A 15,562-nucleotide genomic window follows, 5' to 3' on the forward strand; every position below is an offset into this window, starting at 1 on the left:
ATATGCATTTAAGTTTCTTCCTTATATCTGGGATAAATTCTGCTTGGTCATGGTATATAATTCTTTGTATATATTGTTGGATTTGATTTGCTAATATTTTATTAAGGATTTTGACATTTAAGTTCATGAGAGATATTGGTCTGTAGTTTTCTTTTCCTGCAATCTCTTTACCTAGTGTTAGTATTAGGATAATGCTTGTGTCATGTAATGAGCTAAAAAGTATTCCCTCTGCTCTTATCCTCTGAAAAAGATGTAGAAAATTATTGTAATTTTTTCCTTAAATGTTTTGTAGAATTTGCCAGTGAGCCCAGCTGGTGCTGGAGCTTTCTTTTTGAGAAGTTTGTTAATTATTGATTCAATATCTTTAACAGAGATAGGCCTATTCAAATGACCACATTCTAGTGTGGATTTTGCCATATTGTGACTTTCAAGGAAATGGTCCATTTCATCTAGGTTATTAAATTTGTGGGCATATAATTATTCATAGGATCCCTTTATTATCCTTTCAATATCCATGAGATCTGTAGTGATATCTCCTCTTTCATTTTTGATATCAGTAGATTGTGTCCTCTCTTTTTCTTAGCCTGGCTGGAAACTTACTGATTTTATCGATCTTTTCAAAGAAATAGCTTTTTATTTCATTGATTTTCTCTGTTGATTTTCTGTTTTCATTTTCATTAATTTCTGTTTTAATAATTATTATTTCCTTTCTTGTTTTGAGTTAATTTGTTCTTTTTCTAGTTTCCTAAGGTAGAAATTTAGATTACTGATTTTAGATTTTTCTTCTTTTCTAATATATGCATTCAATGCTAATGTAATGCAAAGTAAATTTCTAAGTATTGTTTTTGCTGCATCCCCCAGGTTTTGAAAGCTGTGTTTTAATTTTTATTTAGCTCAAAATACTTTAAAATTTCCATTGAGATTTTTTTCTTTGATCCAGTTGTTATTTAAAAGTATATTTTATCTCAACATATTTTGAATTGTCCACAGTATTCTTTCTGTTACTGGTTTTTAGCTGAATTCCATTGTGGTCTGAGAGTTAGCATTATATGATTTTTATTCTTTTAAATTTTTAAAAATGTATTAAAATGTATTTTGTGGCCCGACATGTTGTCTATCTTGGTAAATACTCCTTGTGAGCTCAAGAAGCATGTTTATCCTGTTGTTGAATGAAGTAGTCTATAGAGGTGAATTACCTCCAGTTCATTAATATTGTTGTGTTCAATCGGCTTTACTGATTTTCTGCCTACTTGATCTGTCCATTTCTGAGAGAGTTGAAGTCTCCAACTATTAAAGGGGATTCACCTAATTCTACGCAGTTTTTAGTTTTTGCCTCACATAGCTTGATACTCTATTGTTAGGTGCATCAATTGCTAACAATCATTAGTGATTGTTTTATCTTCTTGGACAATTGACCTCTTTATCATTATATAATGTCCTTCTTTATACCTGTTAACTTTCTTTTCTTGGAAGTTTTCCTTCTGAAATTAATATAGCTAATCCTGCTTTCTTTTAATTAATGTTATCATGGTATATTTTCTGCATCCATTTATTTTTCATTTATGTGTGTCTTTCTATTTTGAATGGGTTACTTGTAGACAACATATAACTGGGTCTTCTTTTTGATACATTCTGATGGTTTCTGTCTTTTAATTGGTGCATTTAGATCATTGACATTCAAAGTGATCATGGATATAGTTGCATTAATATCTATCATATTTGTTACTGTTTTCTGTTTTTTACACCTATTTGTTCTTCCTGTTTTTGTCTTCCACTCTTTGTTTTGTCTTTTTTGTTTTTGACTGAACATTTTATATGCTTTTTTTATATGCTACTTTCTTAGCAGATTGAATATACTTTTTAAAAACAATTTTTTACTTGTAATATATATTAGATATATACTAGAGTTGGTAATATATGTTTACTGCTAATCCAAGTCCACTTTCAAATTTGCTTCATGGGTAGTGTGAATACCTAATTATAATAACAAAACGATCCTAATTTTCCCTCTTATTTTTGTATATCATTATCATTATTTCACTTAAATGTATATGTAAGCATACAGAAGTGTATATACGTGCATGAGCGTACACAATCTAATACAAGTTGGTATTATTTTGGATATATTGTAATCTGTGAGGTTAATTTTAAATAAGAAAAATATAAGTTTTAATTTTACCTTCACTTCATCCTTCTTTGATACTTTCCATTTATTTATGTAGATCTGATTTTCTGACATCTATTAATTTCCTTCTCTCTGAATAAATTTTTTGGTCATTTCTTTCCAGGTAGGTCTCCTGTTGAAGTCTTTCAATTTTTGTGTGTTTGAGAAGTCTTTATTTCTCCTTTACTTTTGAAGGATAATTTAACAAGATATAGAATTCTATATTATTGTTTTTTTTCTCTCAACATTTTGGTATTTCATGCCACTCTCTTCCTGTATACATGATTTTTGAAGAGTCAGATGTGATTCTTATCTTTGTTCTTCTATAGTTACAGTGTTTTTTTGTGTTTGTTCGTTTGTTTTACCTCTAGCTTCTTTCAGGATTTTTCTTCATCTTGGATGTTGTGTAGCTTGACAATGATATTCATAGGTGTAATTTTTTATTATTATAGTTTTTTCTTTTTCTTTTCTTTTTTTTTTTTTTAAATCTTTGCATTTAACCTTCTTGGTATTTTCTGAGCTTCCCGTATCTGCAGTTTGTTGTCTGACATTAACTTAGGGAATTCTCAGTTATCTCAATCATTATTGTTCAAACATTTATTTTGTTCTTCTTTTTCTTTCTTCTTCTTCAGGTATTCCCACTACATGTATGTTATCCTTACTGTAGCTTTTCCACAGTGCTTGGTTATTTTATTCTTTTTACTTCAGTATTTGTTCTCTTTGCATTTTTGATTTTGAGGATTTGTTTGCTGTATCATCTAGCTCTGAGATTCTTTCCTCAATCGTTTCTAGTCTACTAAAAGCCCATTAAAAACACTCTTTACAGACCTGTACCCCTGGGGATAAAAATATATGTTTATAAAAAATAAAATATTAAAAACAAACAAACAAACAAACAAACAAAAAAACACTCTTCATTTCTGTTACAGTAGGAACTTTTTTTTGTTGTTTTATTTTCTCAAACATTTTCTTTTTAGTTCTTTCTTAGGATTTCTACCTCTTTTGGTACATTGCCCATCTATTTTTATCTGTTAGAGTCCTTAGTGTACTTTATCTGTTTGAGTCCTTAGTGTACTAATCATGGTTATTCTCTATCCCCAGTCTCATAACTCTAACATTCCTGTCATGCTCTTCCTGATGCTTATGTTCTCTCTTCAGTTGTGTTTGTTACCATTTGGTATACCTTGTAATTTTTTCTTTATAGCTGGACATGTTCTTCTGAGTAAGAGGAACTGCAGCAAATAGGCCTTGGTAATGTGGTGGTAAGGTGTGAGGGAAAGGTAGCATTCTATAGTTCTTTGATTAAATCTCAGTTTTTTAGTGAGCTAAGCCCCTGCATTGTGAACTTCGTAACATTTCTCAGATTCCCCCCTCCCCGCCATCTCAGGTTGGGCAGAATGGCTAGAGTAGGCTGAGTTGCATTATCCCTTCCCCCATATCATTAGGCTCTGATAATACTATAGCATGTTATGCTTTGGATAAGTAGTTTCCCATGGTGCCCAGATTTATTAACAAGAGCACAGTGCTGTGGATATTTCAAAATCATTCTTTCCTCTTCCACCCCAAAAAGCAGATGATTTTTCTCTGATATTTACTATGAGAACACAGTTAAGCTCTTAAATCTCATAATAATGTGGGAACCCGTTATGAGTAGGTCTCCCTATAATTTTTAATTCTCAAAGTTTTCCACATTAAGTCTCCAATAATTCATCAATTACAGTTTAGTTTTTCCTACCTGGCCCTGGTTCTCCTGGTGATTTCTGTTAAGGTTTCCTCTGGTGAGCCATGCCATCAGCTTTTTGCCTGTCTGTGTCCTTTCCTCTCTTATGGATCCAAGAAGAGTTGTGTGTTGTTTTTTGTTTTTTCAGTGTGCTTAGTATTTTATGTTTTAAGACAGAGTGGTACCCTCCAAACTTCATATATATGGAACCAAAAGCTGGAAGTCCAGGATATTTTAAGGATATAAATATAAACATGTTAAGCACTTAGAATAGGGCATAATTAAACACGATGTATATTAGCCATGATATTTTAATGTATTATTATATAATTTATCACATTACAGTATAGCCTTACTATATTATATAATGTATTTTTTAAAAACATTTTACTTACTTGAGGAGAGAGAGAGAGAACATGGGCAAGGGGACAAGTAGAGGGAGAGAATTGATCTATAAGGTACATAAAATAATTTTTCCTGATCTGAGACCAACAACACCTCAAAAGGAAAGTATATGCTATCGATAAAACACCTAGTTCAAAGTCATAATTTAAAGACAGTTTTATTATGCTCACCTAAATTCAGAATTCAATATCATACTAAATTTGTGCTTTGGGATTATAAAAGCTGAAAGGAATCTTTAATTAGAAGAAAATATGAACACCTAGAGTACAGAGATTTCTTTGCAAAATATGAATGATAATTTTGATGAGGAAATTTAAATTTAATTTTTTCCTTTTGTTTAGAATTGTTCTTTACATTTTTTTTTTGTTGGATATATCATTACATAATGTCCGTAGGCCTCCCCAAAGCTTAACACCATAGTTTTTAAAGAACCAGGTGACAAGTACTTTTTTTATTTCTATATATGTTACTGATGTGCCAAGTATCATTCTGGACATCATAGATACAGATTAGAAGATCTCTGCATTTATGGAGCTTCTGTTCTAGTGTATGTCTCCGAATCAGGTTTTTGTTACAGAAAAAAAAAATATTTTTAAAGATATTATTTATTTATCAGTGAGAGAGAGAGAGAGAGAGAAAGCACAAGCAGGGGTAGCTGCAGGAAGAAGGAGAAACAGGTTCCCCATTGAACAAGAAGCCTGATGCAGGACTTGACCCCAGGATCCTGGGATCATGACCTGAGCTGAAGGCAGAGGCTTAACTGACTGTGCCACCCAGGCATAACAGATTTTTAAAGGGGATTGTAATAACTTGAAATGCACAAACACAAAATTTAGTTTGAACCCTTACATAATTTTTTAGGTTAATTTTAATTAACCTATTTAGTTAATTTATTTAATTTCTATTACTGGGATTAAAGGCATAGATCTTACAGAAGTAACAATTGTTTTCTGGATTTGTAAAGTCAATTCCAAAAAGCTGTTGTGAAAGTTCTAAAATCCCTTTAACAATTTTATATGACTGGGAACTATAAAAGAAAATACTCAAATTGATTCTTTTGACTTTTGGCTCTCTCAAATTGATTCTTTAATCAGGATATAAACCTATTATGCAAGGTATACATTGTTATTTTATAACCTATATTGTTCCTTTCATTCCTTTCGCAAGGTAGACATATAGCCAAGTCTATATTTGGCTTAATACTTTAAAAAAGCATTTTGAGAAAATAAATATAAGACTTGATTCCCAGACTGTACATTTTTCTGGCAATCTCCCATCATAAGAATGGTTGATATCGTCCTAGTAAAAGTGAAAAAACACAGAAATGATTTTAAATATAAAAATGGCTTTGGTAAACTCAAGATACATTTGGTAGCTCATTTTACAGAAGTGGGGTCCTACCTATAAAAACATATTATGAAATATTTCTGTTTATTTAGCTATATTGTTTTAAAGTTACTTTTGTATTTCCATGAAGGAGTCTTAGTTATGAATTCCCTAAGCTTTCCTTATTTTTAAAGGCTTGGCAAAGAAAAATACTGTTGTGCTGTGCCTTGAAGTGCTATTTTAATACAGAGTGCTTGAGTTTCTGATTTATGAGTTCTACAAGATTCTGGCCAATCTTTCATTTTTTATCTCGCATTTTTCTTTATAACATATAATATGGAATCAAAAATATCTTCCTATGCCTCAATCGAATATTGTCTAAACTATGATTTTCTCTAACTCAAAAATGTCTAGAATATTTCAGTTTAAAAGAACTACTCAGTCATCAGAAAGATGCTATTGAAATGTAACTATTTTAATGTTTTACTGCCTTGGATCTTATTTTGCCTAGATTTCCCTGAAGTGAGTGGGCCTCATCTGTGTAAGATTTCTTAGATGCTTGAACTTATACTTTAGCATTGGGAACTCTGTCTACTTTAACAGGGCACTCAACTATCCTTGTAGAAGTAGTGTTCAGGGACTTGTACCTCCTTTGAATATTTATTTCCCATAGTTGCTGATTCTTAGGAATATGGCATGAATAGAATTTCTTGAAAACTGTGTCTTCAAAAGAATCTACTTCAGGACTGCATTATTACCATAGTAATGTGAAGGCAAGGAGAAAATGAAATATGTCATTTAACATTTTGCTTAGTCCCACCATATGGTCGTATGAATTAAATTAATGAGAAACAATAGAAGCATTATTTTCTTATATGTTTATTCAAAATTATAAAATATAATTCCTGATCTTGTTACAGTAAAGAAGTCAGTAGAATATTTGAATATTGAAAACTTGTACTGTGGAAACTTTGATATTTGCTTTCTCTGAAAGAAAATTAGAATTTTAAGTCATGCCTTTAGTTGAGTTAATTTATTCCAGGGGATCATATTTATACTTTGTCTTCCAGTAATGTTGTCCTTCTGGGTACAATAAACTGTAAGAAGTTCCTCCCTTCATGTCGGCCACTTTGGTCTCAGAGCATTCATTTTCATACTACTTGATGGTGAAAATTAACTTAATATGAAAATGATGAGATTCTTTAGTCAATGATATTTTTCAAGTGATTATGAGGCACAAATATAATACAGAAAAAAGAAAGTAAAGTTTCATTATGTCCCAAACTTTAACCATTTCTGATTGTATTTAATGAAATATAGAATTTTAAACTCACTAGGCATTTGTTGGTTATGAAACTTTAGGAGTCATTCAGATTTCAATTCACCATTCTCTTCAAGACAAAACAAAGCAAAACTTCTGCTTTGTTGAGAGTTAGTACCAGTATAAATGTGATCAATGGCTTTAATGAGAGGACTTGGAGAAAAAGTTTTTTCCTTGTTAGCTACAACACTCCTACTTATGTTTTCTGTGTAAATAACTGTACTTCAATATCCTATTTCTCAATCCCTATACTTTATAATACAATAGAAAAAAGGAAGAAATATTTTGCTCTTTTCTCCTTCACTTAGGACTTTTGTGGTACCTTCCCTACTGAGATAATTTATTTTACCAAATTATTCCTTTTATAATACCTGTCTAGTATCCTAAACATACTTCAACATGTTTATTATAGGAAGGTTTTTTTTTTTTAATTAAATAAGCAAATCTACATGTTCTTTTGAACCTGTTTAACCTGTTCTGACTAGAAAAGAATAGATTCAAATGATCTGGGATTTTTGGGGCCAAGTCTTTTCACAACTATCAAAATAATTCCTAAATTAAGAATGAAAAATTGCATACTCTCTTTTTCCAACTATAATAAAATCATGAGGCTAAATTGTTATTTTCCATATAGGAGATGATTTTGTTATTAATATTCTAAGACCATCAGAATACTGAACAATTATAGTTTTCCAGCTATATTTCTGAAAAGTTGTAAAAAATTTCTAGGACTAAAATAGCAAATGCTGATATCTATGAACAAATGCCTAGTTTCCTTATTCTCTTAGTTTCATGTTCTGAAAGCAATCCTGAGATAAAAACTTGGATTCAGTTACTGTATTTAGGGCTGATTCAAAGAAATAAAAATGAGGGAATAGGGAAAATAGTATTAGAGGAAAGAAAAAGCCAGTATAGAGTGTGTTAATGAGTTGGTATTCAATTCCACTGGCTATCCTCTGCAAAACTCTGTTGCATGTGACTCAAGATTGTTTCACTGAGGGATAGGGAAACAGTATTTAGTCTCCACAGTTTCAGGTGAACTCAGAGGTTAGTCAAGGGAATGTGTAGTGCTTTATCAAATAGAATCCACTAATATTATCTCTTGCATTGTTCAGATACACTTGTGCCCAATATTGATTCCACTGTGTCACTGGCATTTCAAAATGTTGGTTGTCTTCAAAAGCATGAAATAAGAGGGTTAGTGAAATCTAACCTAGTGAAATCTAATCTAGTGAATCTACTGTCACAAATAGAGGCCATAATTGATATTTTACACCTTTCTTGACCTCCATTTTAGAGACCTATTATCTTGGTGAACATTTCTATTGTTCTAATTCCATGGCCTACTAGGGTGACACAGAAATTTATTCCTGAGCCTCCAGTTACGTTGTCATTATCAGTTCATGATTGCTGCAAGAGTACATTTACTCTCATCAGAAGTTTAGAGATGTCTTAGTGAGTCTCCTATACTCCAGCCATATTTCTTCATGTTCTCATTTTGTAGCAGCAGCTTTAGTATTCATTATACCAGTTATGAAGATATGACTCTCAGATTTCTGACTGCAGAGAGAGTCTGAGCTTTGAATTAAACCCATGCTTTCCTTGGTCTATCTCCAGCCAATGATTGAGCATGTAATGAATGCTAAGGCAGACCCATTCCTGAGAAGTGTGGGAGTCCTGTGACAAGCAAGTCGGCTTAAGGACTCCCTGACAGCTTTACCAAAGTCTATTAGAATTTCATTGTGTCTGAGATGCTTCTTCCTTTGTCTTCTCTCTCCTTTACCTGGGAATAAGTTTTCATTTAATTTCTGCTAGTTCCTCCTACCTCCTCTTTACACATTTCCCATTTTTTTCCCCAAAGATATTGCCATATTAAATCTCTTTCATAGCTAATCCCATTTTAATATCTGCTTCGGGGGAGACTTCACCACACAAGTGATACCAGGACAATGAGCGTAATAAAGATTCCATAGCAGAGACAGGGAAGGATGACTGTTTAAGGCAGGGTATAGATGTCTTCCTTCAGTTATGGATATCTTCAGAGGGCTATCTTAGCCTTAGAACTCCCGCTGTGCCAGTTATTTGAGGTCTTTTTTGCAACATAATCATCACAGTTCAACTTCTTCCTCTTTCCAATTCTGCTTCGTCACTGCCTTTCTGGTGTGGTTCTTGATAGCTCTCTCCAATAAACACTCTACATAGAAATCTCCATTTTGGGGAGCCCCACCTGTGGTTATGTAATGCTAGCAACTTTCACTATCTCTACTATGGAGTCTTCTTCTTCTTCTTTTTAAATTTATTTTTCTTTTCTTTTCTTTTAAATTAAAAAATCTTATTTATTTATTTGACAGAGAAACATACAGTGAGAGAGGGAACACAAGCAGAGGGAGTGAAAGAAGGAGAAGCCGAGCAGGGAGCCCAATGTGGGGCTTGATCCTACCTGGGATCAAGCTCTGAGCCAAAGGCAGGCACTTAACAACTGAGCCACCCAGGCACACCTCTACTAAGGAGTTTTCTATAAAGTTTACATTGTCTTCTATAAAGTTTGCATTATATTACATTGTTCACTAATGCTTTTAAGACTTTTTTTTTCTTTCTATTTTTTTTTTTTTGTAAGATTTGAGGAAAAACTGAGCTCCAAATTTGGATTTATCTGACACTGAGATGCCCTAAAGATAAAGAGATATTTGGAGAAACTTTGTGAATTTGCACAAAAGTTGATGAAGGGTTCCCCTAGGCATGAGCTTGGGGAGGCATTGAGAGAAGAATATCAAACGGAGGGAACCTCCAACTGACATCAGGTACTAATCTGATGCTAATCAGATACTAATTTGATAATAATAAATCTATGATATTAAATTGTTAGATAATCTCTGCAAAGACTGTAATGTATTTGGAACCAGAACACCAGTGAGAAATAAGGTTGAAGATTAGACTTGAGTGTTTTCCACTTGAAGATAATACTTGAGGCCATAAGGTTACTCTAACACTCCTTAATTTTATCTACTGCTTTGCTATTCTTCATACCTTTTTGTATATTTAATCTACTATATATTTTAGATATTAATCTTGTTTATTATTTTCCTACCTCATCTATAAGGTAATTTCTATGAGAGCAAGTTTTTCTCTTCTTATCACAGTGGAATCCCCGGAACTGAGAATAATTGCTGCAAAATTGCCTGACTCATTATAGATTTTTAGTAATTATTTGAACATAAATGAATATGGAAGAATAAATGAATGAATTTCAAAAGAGCTTGGATAAGGGCGTTGTATGACAGAAGCTGTTTTTTTCACTGAAGTGGAAGGTAACTTATGTGCCTCTCCAAAAAAGAACTGTGTACTAGATCTGAAATTGTAGTAAGAAAGGTTTTCACTTTATCTTATATGTGAAATATATTGATACTGTTTTTCAAACTTGACTCCACTAACAAATCACTAGCAATCCTGCTAAAAGTAGACTTCGGTTTCAGTTGTTCTAGAGTGTGACCTGAGATTCAGCATTCTAAAAAATGAACACATGATAAGGATGTTGCTGAGCAGAGACCATGCTTGAGTTATAAGGTACTGAGGAATCAACATGTGGTATATGCGAAAAGGTAGTGGTGCTTATTGGGAAAAACCCTGGGTTTGAATCAGCATATTTGGTTTGTGAACAAATGATGACACTAACTAGCTTAATATTTTGTGGATTGCAGTGCATTGAAATTGTGTTCATTTAGTTACCGCACCTTAAATTTATATTATAGATTTCCATTTTCCCAGGCAAATATCATCAGCAATATGTTCAATGGTATGCCACAGAATGAGAAAAAATGATAGCAGTGTTCTCAGATTCAAGGTTGACATGCCAAATTAAAAAAATTAAGTCAAAAGATTATAGTGTAGAGTAAAAGTGTATAGCTATAAACTAATTTTGAGGTTGCTTTTTGATTGAACCAGTAAAAAAAATTATGGTTGGGGGCCAAATCAGGTGAGGCACACTAAAGGAATTAGAAGGGGACAATTAAAGAAATCAAGATGGAAAAGAAGGACAGTATGCCGAGAGTCATTTGAAAGAGGAAGCACTAAATTTAATTCTCTGGTGTAGAGTAGAAGTCAAGAATTTAGTGCTGATATAAGGAGGAAACGAAAATTATACTGTGAAAAAATAAAAGTACAACAAACTAAAATCCTTGACATTGTTGAGATTTATAACTTTGAATTTCAGGGTTCAGTAGGAGCAGTTAAACAGGAGAAAAATTAGGTACGATATGGCTTTAAACTGGATATAAAACATTAAGTAGAAAAATTTCTCTCTGAATATAAAATTATTATAATTCTAATCAAATTATATGGTTGTAATTGATTTAAGACCAGAAGCCTCAATTTTCTCTTGTGAATTTCATTACAGCTGTTTGTGGCATTCCTTCAGGTGTACCAAAAGGCTACAGGTAAAGATTTACTCAGCTAACTATTTGAATAACATATTTTAGTACAAATGCAAATTACTTATTTTTAAAGATATTCTTCATAGTTCCTTTGTAATACTTGTTAAAATGTGTCAAAAGTGTGTTTCACTTTTATTTTATTTTTTGTTGAAACTTTGACTTGTTTCAGTGATTTTACACATGATTTAAGACTAAATTATTTTAACTAATTTATTATGATTTTGTTGTCTACAAATTATTTCTTACTATTTTTTCCCAATTTGCTAGCTATATTATACAAATTGATGAAGGCACAAAATAGACATACTTTCAGTGTAACTATGCAGATGCTTTACTTACTTGTGCTCTTTTACTTACTATGGCTCTGAATTTTGAGATCCTGTCAAAATTTGAGCTCATTCTTCTGGTTTCATAATCCAGAATAGAACAAGAATAAACATTTCAAGATGATTTTGTGTTACTTTTCTTTCCTTTTTAAATTGATTGCATTTAATAGGATGATGTCAAATAAGAATTAAACCTTCAGAGTCCTCAGGCAAATGTATACAAATAACATGAATATGAGATTTTCTTTTTTAGGTTAAGTTAAATATTGTTCTCTCTCTCTTTCTTTTAACATTATAAAATAATTGTATTTTAAACACCATGAAATGTTATGTATGAAAAATGAAGATTCTTATTTTAAAGTCATACAGCTTTCAAGGACTATTTTGACACCTTTGCAAAATAAAAGATTGTTTCAAAGTTTGATTGCCTATAATAGGAAGTAGAAAATTGAACATCTAATGGAACAATTGAAACATTTTTATATCCTTCAAATTCATTTTCTCACAAATAAGTTTGAAATTAAAGGGATAGAGAAGTAAAACTAAAGCCATTTTTTTTGCATTATTAAAGACTTAGAAATTGAGAAGTAAATTATTTCTTTAGTGCACGTAACTTATCAGGAGGAAAACTTCATGTAAGAAATCTAAAAGAAATATACAATGAAACAATCATAAGAAAATATCCTTAACATATTTTATCCAAAGAAACTCCATGACACTGAAAAAATGGCAAGTAGTTTAGTTTTCATTCTCTGGCAATTTCATTTATATTTTTATATTTTTAACAACTGTCTCAGTGGAGTAGGATAATATCTCAGAACCTAATGTACAGTTAAAGTATGGTTATTCATATTATTTCTTAGTTTTCTGAATTAAAAAAAAATTCCAAGATTAGTTTTGAAGGGGTGGGGAGTGGGAGGTCGGGTACCAGGTGGTGGGTATTATAGAGGGCACGGATTGCATGGAACACTGGGTGTGGTGCAAAAATAATGAATGCTGTTATGCTGAAAATAAAAAAAAAATTAAAAAAAAAATTCCAAGGTTATCATTGGAACCCTTGACATCAACTAAAATCTAAATAGGTTTCAGCTCCTCTCATATAGACGTTATAAATATTTGTTTTATGCCTAAGGAAAGTAACCACATCTTTACTAAATTAAGTAGATTCTTGGATCATAACTCATTGACTATATACTTTAATATACCTTTTTTTAATTTTAAAGATCTTATTTATATATTTATTTATTTTAGGGGGAAGAAGCGGAAGGAGAGGGTGAGAGAGAATCTAAAGCAGACTCCACAGAGAGCACAGAGTCCAACATGGGACTTGATCCCACAGCTCTGAGATAATGACCCGAGCTAAGATCATGACTGAGCTAAAATCAAGTCATCTACTCAACTGGTTGAGCCACCCAGGCACCCCTTCAAATGCATTTTAATTACATTGATTCTAAAAAATTTAAGGCATGTGGCAAAGATGAATGTCATTATGAATGATTTTCTTTATTTTATTTTACAATATCAAAGCATAATTGTCAAAAATTTAAAACATGACTCTCTTACAAATATAGAATGTTCACATTTCAAAGACTTTATTCAACACAGAAATGAGTGAACCAGAAAGATGAAAAGGCTGTCCATATTAGAATTAGAAAAATGAAGACTATATAATACAGAACTGAAATAAGTTTAATGAGATAGCTAACATCCTCCAGGGCAATAAAACCATCACCTTTTGGGTGGTATTTACCAGGAAAAAATCTTTACCAGACAAGGTCAAAACTTAGCATGTAACTTCAGAGAGTCTGAGATTTAATTTCGATAATAAATGGCAGGGTCAAACAAAAGTACATTCTTCTGGAAATTAAATATTTTTTGGATAATCCTGTTAAACAGTGTATCAATATGATACTGAAATGATATGCTGAAATCTCTTTTGCCAATTTCCAAGTTTTAGATGATTTTTCTTGACACTAACTCCTAAACCAAAGTTTAAAATCTGATTAATAATAAATTCTGATACATAAGTTTATTTGTATGTACTTATATGAAAGTATAAAAAAGAGAAAATGTATAATTCTCAATTTTTTAATTTGAGGGAAACTGATTTCCAGTAAATTCATTCATAGAAAAGTAAAAAGACTTGCTTAAAAAATGACACAATCCTTTTAACGTGTTGTTGAATTTGGCTTGCTAGTATTTTATTGAGGAGTTTTGTACCTCTGCTCATCAGAGATATTCAAGTGTGGTTTTCTTTTCTTGTCATGTCTTTGGCTTTATTCAATGTTGGCCTCATAAAGTTTCTTAGAAATTGTTCTCTTCTAAGTTTCTGAAGAGTTTAAGAAGGATTGCTATCACTTCTTTGAACATTAGGTAGAGTTCACCATTGAAGCCATCTGGTCCTGGGTTTGTCCTCGTTAGAAGGCTTTTGATTACTAATTCAATCTCCTTATTTATTATTTTTCTGTTCATACTTTTTATTTCTTCTTTGTTCAGTTTTATCAGGTTGTGTTTCTAGGAACTGATTTATTTTTTTCTAGTTTTTATGATTTGTTGGTGTATAGTTGTTTACAATACTTCTTTACGATATTTTGTTTATTTCTGAGGCATCTATTGTAATGTTTCCACTTTTATTTCTGATTTATTTGAGTGTTTGCTTTTTTTTCCTGAGTCTGGTTATGCTTTCGTCAAGTTTGCTTATGTTTTAAAAATAATAGCTCTTAGTTTTATTGATTTTTTTCTAGTGTTTTCTATTCTGTTACTGAGAACATAAAGAGAACTGTTGGTAAGGATCTGGAGAAAAGGAAACACTTGTACAATGTTGGTGGCAATTTACAATGGTGTAGGTACTATGAAAGACAGTATAGAGGTTCCCCAAAATGTTAAAATTAGAAATGCAACATGAGGGGCGCCTGGGTGGCTCAGTGGGTTAAGCCGCTGCCTTCGGCTCAGGTCATGATCTCAGGGTCCTGGGATCGAGTTCTGCATCGGGCTCTCTGCTCAGCAGGGAGCCTGCTTCCTCCTCTCTCTCTCTGCCTGCCTCTCTGCCTACTTGTGATCTTTCTCTGTCAAATAAATAAATAAAATCTTAAAAAAAAAAAAAAGAAATGCAACATGATCCAGAAATCCCACGTCTGGCTATATATCCAAAGGAAATGAACTCAGAATATGTACTCCTATGTTCATTTTAGTATTTTTCACAATAGCTAAGATATAGCTATATATATATATATATAGTGGAAGATTATTCAGCCTTAAAAATGAAGGAAGTCATGTCATTTGTAACAACTTGCATGGACCTGGAGGTGAGTATGCTAAGTGAAAGCTAGGAAGAAAGACAAATAGTACATGACTCATTTATTGCCCACTTGTTCTTTCATACTGTCTACTTTATCCATTAGCATCCTTAATACATTAATCATAGTTATTTTTAATCATGGCTTTTTTGAAATATCAGATCTGTTAATTCCAATATCCCTATAATGTCTGTTCCTGAGGCTTGCACTGTCTCTTCAAATTGTGTTGCCATTTGGTAATCCTTGAATGTTTTCTGGACATGCACTGGGCAAGAGGAATTGCTACACATAGGCCTTAGTAATGTGATCATGAGGTGTGGGTGGAAGATAGGCATTCTAGAGTCCTATGATTAGGTCAATCTTTTAGCAACCCAATGTTTTTACATACTTTATAAGGTTTCTTAGTTTATTTTCCCCCTAGATGGGACAGAACGGCTAGGGTGGACCAGATTTGGGTATTTCCCTTCTCTCATACTAGGTAAGTTCTGCTAATACTGCAACATGTTAGGCTTAGGATAACTAGTTTCTCCTCATGTCAGATCTTGTTAAGAAGAACAGTATGCTTTGGATTATC

This window comes from Mustela lutreola, chromosome 1 (assembly GCF_030435805.1).
Source record: "Mustela lutreola isolate mMusLut2 chromosome 1, mMusLut2.pri, whole genome shotgun sequence".
Taxonomy (NCBI): Eukaryota; Metazoa; Chordata; class Mammalia; order Carnivora; family Mustelidae; genus Mustela; species Mustela lutreola.